We start from the raw sequence: 6,907 nt of genomic DNA on the forward strand, positions 1-6,907 counted from the left end.
TGGTGTGAGCACGTCTTTTGGGCTTGCGCTGGGCCATTTTTTTTACCGCATCTAGGAAAAAGGGCCTTTTTTAAGGGGCCGGAAAATGGATGTGCTCTAAAATTGAAACCAGTGTGCGCCCATTTTCGGCCTGAGACTTTACCGCCACCCATTGACCTAGCGGTAAGGTCTCACATGTTACCCGCGGGGTAAGCATACAGCGTGTGCCAACTGCTGTTTACCACTGAGTAAGCAGCCTGCGGTAGAAAGTTTGTTTCTATTGGATTCGGCATGCGCCAAATTCAGAATTAATTGGGTGGCAGTGCTAATTTGGCGCACGCTGTATGCGCTTAGGCCCTTACGCAGCTTAGTAAAAGGGCCCCTCAATCTTCTAAGCTAGCTCTATTGCTTTCAACGTGAATCTAGGACCAGTGCGTCCACCAGAGGGCATAAGGGTCTCACACAGGGTGATGTTATTTTGTTTTATATTCCAAGCTGCATTGCACGTTGGAGTGGTGATGGTGAGGGGATCTGGAGTTTCAGAGGTGATAATTCAGAATCTGAAATCAGAAATGGCACTTTCCAAAATCTAAGAATATTTTAAAACTGGGACTCAGGGTTCAATTAGCTTTTATTTATTTATTATTTAGATTTTGCTCACACCTTTTTCATTAGTAGCTCCGGGTGAGTTACATTCCGGTACACTGGGTATTTCTCTGTCCCATTAAATTTTGATTCTGTACTAAATAAGTTTTTTGATTTTTATAGAAAACAAACTACATCCAACAGAGGAGAAAATCACTTGCAAGATAACGTGTTAGGTACATATTATATAAGAATACTTCTGCAGTACTGGGACGGGGAGGGGGGGGGGGACATGACACTATGCTGGAGCTTCAGGGACTGCAGCAGAAGTGTCAGCCATGCAGACACATGTCAGCCATGGGTTTTCTAACCCATTATAAACCATAAAGCTGTATTTCTCTGTTTATTACCCTCCCATCACCTACCCACACCCATCCTGTTAGAATATCAATGAAATGCTTTGATGTCCCCATGCATACCCCCACCCTCCCACTCTGTCAGACTGTCAAAGTAATGCTTTGATGTTTCTCTTATATATACTATCTGCTACCACATTTGCTTATTTCCGATCTGACGAAGAAGGGCAACCTTCGAAAGCTAATCAAGAAATGTATTAAGTTATGTCCAATAAAAAAGGTATCATCTTATTTTCTTTTCCATGTTTTATTTTGTTTGATTTCTATTGATAGCCATGCAGAGAAAATCAGTCAAGGGCCTGTGAGCTGAAGCATGCTAAATAGCCCTGCAGTGACTCCTCTGCATCCCTAGTAACAGAAGGGAGATGAGATTGAGAAAAAGTGGAATACCTAAGCCAGGGAGAGGGGGGGGGGGGGGGAAAAGAGAGAGAAGGGATGCTATGGGGCAGGGAGTTGGGAAAGAGAAAGGAGGATACTATTCCCTGGATTCTATATATGGTGCCCAAGGCGTGCATGCAAATTAATGAAGAAAGCAAGGTTATCCGGTCTCCAAGGACAGCCTGGTGCCAGGATCTGCCTCTCCTGCTCCTGTGTGTCAGGACCTGTGTGATTGCATTAATGTGATAACCACTACTACTACTACTACTACTACTTAGCATTTCTATAGCGCTGCCAGGGTTACGCAGCGCTGTACAAGTTTAACATGGGGAAGGACAGTCCCTGCTCAAGAGAGCTTACAATCTAGAGGTTACAAACTCTGTAGTCAGTGTAGGTAGCATGAATGGGGAAGGTGGTTAGGCGCCAAAAGCAAGGGAGAAGAGATGGGCTTTGAGTAAGGACTTGAAGATAGGCAGGGAGGGCGCATGGCGTATGGGCTCGGGAAGTCTGTTCCAGGCATAAGGTGATGCAAGGCAGAAGGGGCGAAGTCTGGAGTTAGCTGTGGTAGAGAAGGGCACTGATAGGAGTGATTTGTCTTGAGAGCGGAGGTTACGGGTGGGAACATACGGAGAGAGGAGGGTAGAGAGGTAATGGGGGGCTGCAGATTGAGTGCACTTGAAGGTCAATAGGAGAAGCTTGAACTGTATACGGTAACGGATCGGGAGCCAGTGAAGCGACTTGAGGAGAGGGGTAATATGAGAGTATCGGTTCACGTGGTAGATAAGACGTGCGGTGGAATTTTGGACAGATTGAAGGGGGGATATATGGCTAAGCGGGAGGCCAGCGAGAAGAAGGTTGCAATAGTCAAGACGAGAGGTAACGAGCGAGTGGACGAGGGTTCGGGTGGTCTGTTCAGAGAGGAATGGGCAGAATTTTGCTAATATTATAGAGGAAGAAGCGACAGGTCTTAGCTGTCTGCTGGATATGGGCAGAGAAGGAGAGGGAGGAGTCGAAAATGACTCTGAGATTGCGGGCTGAAGAGACGGGGAGGATGAGGGCGTTGTCAACCAAGACGGAAAGTGGGGGAAGAGGAGAAGAGGGTTTGGGTGGAAAGACAAGGAGCTCAGTCTTTGCCATGTTCAGTTTCAGATGCCGGTTGGACATCCAGACAGCGATGTCTGAGAGGCAGGCCGAAACTTTGGCCTGGGTTTCGACTGTGATGTCGGGAGTGGAGAGATAAAGCTGGGTGTCATCAGCATAGAGATGGTACTGGAAACCATGAGATGAGATCAGCGAGCCCAGGGAAGAGGTGTAGATCGAGAAAAAAAGCGGTCCAAGGACAGATCCTTGAGGAACCCCAACAGAGAGCAGGATGGGGGTGGAAGAAGAGCCATTAGAAAATACTCTGAAGGTGCGTTGGGAAAGGTACGAAGAGAACCAGGAGAGGATGGAGCCCTGGAACCCGAATGAGGATAGTGTGTCAAGAAGTAAATTATGGTTGACGGTGTCAAAGGCGGCCGATAGGTCGAGGAGGATGAGGATGGAATAGTGACCTTTGGATTTGGCAAGGAACAGGTCATTGCAGACTTTAGAGAGTGCTGTTTCTGTCGAGTGTAGTGGGCGAAAGCCGGATTGAAGCGGATCCTGGCAAACAGGGGCAGGGGTGGTAGTGGCCCGAGTGTGGGGGGGGGGGGGGGGGGCGACCATGGTGGCCCGGATCCGGACCCGGCTCTGTCTCTTGGTGTTCCTGTTTCCAAGAGACAAACAGATGGTCTGTTCCTGTTTGTTTTATCTGGGTGTGGCTGGTGTAACGTTTGCTTTTAGTCTGGGATGAGAATAATGTTTCAGCTTGTAACTATCTGCAATATGTTATTGGGGTTTCTAAACTGTTATATGTGTTTCTAACCTGGGAGGAGTTCAGAACTTTCTGGGGAAAAAAAATAGGGATACAAACTTGTTAAAATAAGTAGATACTGCACAGAAAAAAAATACAATTAAAAAACTTGTTGAAAACTCCCTTTGGATTCAGTTTTTAGGAACAAAGGCTAAGCTTTTGCACATGCAACACAGACTTGCAGCCCTTGTAATTGATTGCTTTCAAAGCTACTTGTGAGATGAGAGCATCTGTTTTATTGCTTAACCTGTATAAAATACCCCACCTAAGCTCCTTTGGAAAATGCCCTGTTCTTTTTTTAGGCACATATCACATGTTCCCTTTCCATACACCTGTAATCACATAATATTCCTAAACACCTCTGGGGAATCCCCTTTTCCAGTAAAAAGCCTGTTCTATTGTCGTGGAATCACCAGGGTCTGAATACAGTAACATAGTAACACGGTAAGGTAGAAAATGATGGCAGATAAAGAAAGACCAGCAGGGGCCCATCCAGTCTGCTCAGAAAAGCAACCAGGGTTGTACCTGCGATTCTGTGCGAATTATCCCCCTTTTGCCTTTACGTTTGTAACTGACATTTAGTGTAGTCTGCCTCTGTCTCTTTTCTTTTTTTCCTTTGAAGTGTGAGAGTTATTTTACGTTTTACTGTGAGTAAATGCTCTTTACTTTTATTCCATCTCCATGCCATATAGGGAATCTCTATGTTTATCCCATGCCTTTTTGAATTCCATCATCTTTTGATCCCACCACTTCCCACAGAAGTTCGTTCCAGGTATCCACCACCCTCTTTACATGGTGGGGGGGGGGGGGCAACAGAGCTCTTCATTTGCCAGGGCTTAGACACTCCCACCAGCCATTCAGAGTACTGCAGTTTGGGGGGAGCCCCTAACCCAAAGTAGGGGGGGCTCAGGCCCCTAAGGCCTCACCACTGTCGCGTCTTACACGCCAACCTGCTCTCCTCTCGCTGCGGGGGGCAGGAGTCAGTGGCCACGGCGCAGGAGGACGGCCGACCGGCCTCTGCAGGGGGATCAGCGCCGCCGCGGGACAGGCGGTCCAGGTCGGGATCGGCGGCCGGCGACCGCCGGTCTCGCGGGAAGGAGAGCCGGGACGAGACCCGCGCCGCCCAAAATGGCGGCGCTAGAGCACGGGGCCGATGTCCTCTTCGTCCCAGAGTCGGAGGGCTCTGGAGCTCCGCCTCCCTACACCCGATTGGAGGACCAGGGGAAGTCTCCGCCTGGGAGTTCAGGCAGAGCCTATCCGAAGGGGCCCTGCCGACTCCCAGGGTCGGATTGGAGAGACTCGCCGTCGGAGGCGGGAAGGCGCGATATTTAACTCTGGGGCTGGCGGACATCGGCGCTTCCGGTTTTGTATCCGAAGCAGGCACAGTGGGTTCGTGTTGCGCCTTGCTAGCCGCCCGTGCTAGCCACCATCCAGAGACTGTGCTAATATTCTCACGGATTGCTAGCCGCCCGTGCTAGCCGCCATCCAGAGACTGTGCTGATATTCTTACGGATTGCTAGCCGCCCTTGCTAGCCGCCATCCAGAGACTGTGCTGATATTCTCACGGATTGCTAGCCGCCATCCAGAGACTGTGCTAATATTCTCACGGATTGCTAGCCGCCCGTGCTAGCCGCCATCCAGAGACTGTGCTGATATTCTCACGGATTGCTAGCCGCCCTTGCTAGCCGCCATCCAGAGACTGTGCTGATATTCTCACGGATTGCTAGCTGCCCGTGCTAGCCGCCATCCAGAGACTGTGCTGATATTCTCACGGATTGCTAGCCGCCCTTGCTAGCCGCCATCCAGAGACTGTGCTGATATTCTCACGGATTGCTAGCCACCCTTGCTAGCCGCCATCCAGAGACTGTGCTGATATTCTCACGGATTGTTAGCCGCCCTTGCTAGCCACCATCCAGAGACTGAGCTGATATTCCCACGGATTGCTAGCCGGCCTTGCTAGCCGTCAATCCATAGACTGTGTTTGCTGACTGCCAGCCAGGCCAGCCGTCGACCCCGCGGTTCCAGCAGTCCTGCTGGCCGCCTGCAGCTGGGGGCTCAACCCTTGGTGAACGGCGGCCGCCGCGGGTGAAGATTCGGGGTTGCACGGCTGTCCTCTGAGGTCTTTCGGGGCCTTAGGGAACCTAAGGGCTCACCAACAAAAGAGACAAGACAACCACTGCTTCAAACCATCTCTCGACACCCCTTCAGACATGCTTTCTCCCTTCTCTGTCTCACAAGAGGCTTTTCTTCCTTTGTCCCTCTCTCCTACTCTGTACAAGCTTGTTCCTCTCCCCCACCCATCTCTCTCTGGAGATGTTTCTTTTCCTCTGCTCACCTAGTGCCCCCCTCCCTATGTCCCTCTCCATCTAGAGGCTCTTCCCTCCATGTTTGTTCCCTCCTTTTCTTTCTTTCATCCTCTCCTCACTAAAGACTTCTTTCCCTCCACTAGAGACTACCCACCCTCTCACTCAATTCTCTTCCCCCTAGTCTCAACCCAACTTATCCACTCAATGCTTTTCCACCATTCTCGCCTCACCCTCTCACCTATCCAATGCGCTTCCCCACTCTTATCCCCACTCATCTGATGCTCTTTCTCCTATTCTCATCCTTTACCCACCTAATGCTCTCCCTCCTTCTGAGCCACCAACTAGAGGTACCACCTTTCCTCCCCCTCCATCATCAGCAGGAGACATGTTAATAAAATGGCATTTCCTGCTGCCACCAGGACCAGTCTCAGGATAAGAGCTCCAAAATCTCACAGCTGTTATTGTGAGACTGGTCCCGTGGCAGCAGGAGATGATGTCTTATTAACATATTTCTTGCTTCCAACGGAGAGGAAGCCTGCTGCCAAAAAAAGCAAAAGGAGAATACAAAATCTTCCACAAAGGAGCAGCAAGCAAAAGTGAAAAGGGTGGAATTTCACCAACAACACAAGTTCAAATACCACAAGTTTCAAGGACATGCAGTTGAAATGTTCCAAAATGTTTATTCACCAATAATAGATACAGGCAAAACCCAACATGGGCCGTGTTTCGGCACGCTAGCCTTCGTCAGAGTTCCTCATGGAAAAAAACATGAACATAAATAAACATGAATGAAAAGAAACCTTTGCATATGGCAGAACAGAAAAAAATGACCTGACTTGGCCACAGTTTGAAAAACAGGATACTGGGCTAGATGGACCATTGGTCTGACCCAGTATGGCTACTCTTATGTTCTTACTAGTAAAAAAGGCCCGTTTCTGTAGGCAAGGAAACGGGCCTTAGGCAGGCAATTCCCCCCCAACCGTGCTACGGCCCCCTAGAACCCCCCCCTTCCGCGAACCTGTCGTTCCCCCCCCGTGCGAGCGAAAACTGCCGCCACCGCCGCCGTGTTGTTCTTCCCTTCCCATAGGTTCTTCAATCATCTTGTCTGGAAGTTCCTCTGCGTGCGTCTGACGTCAGACGCACGGAGTTAAACTTTCTGAGAAGATGATTGAGGAACCCACCCGAAGGTAGTGCACAACAGCGGCGGGAGGGGGGGTGCGGTTTTCGGCGTTCCGGGGGGGGATCGACAGGTTCGCGGGAGGGGGTGGGTTTCGAGGGGGCCGTAGCACGGGGGGGGGGGGTGACAGCTGATTCCGAGGCAGTAGGAGGAGTAGGGAAACACGCGATCA

Source organism: Microcaecilia unicolor, chromosome 8, assembly GCF_901765095.1.
Source record: "Microcaecilia unicolor chromosome 8, aMicUni1.1, whole genome shotgun sequence".
Taxonomy (NCBI): Eukaryota; Metazoa; Chordata; class Amphibia; order Gymnophiona; family Siphonopidae; genus Microcaecilia; species Microcaecilia unicolor.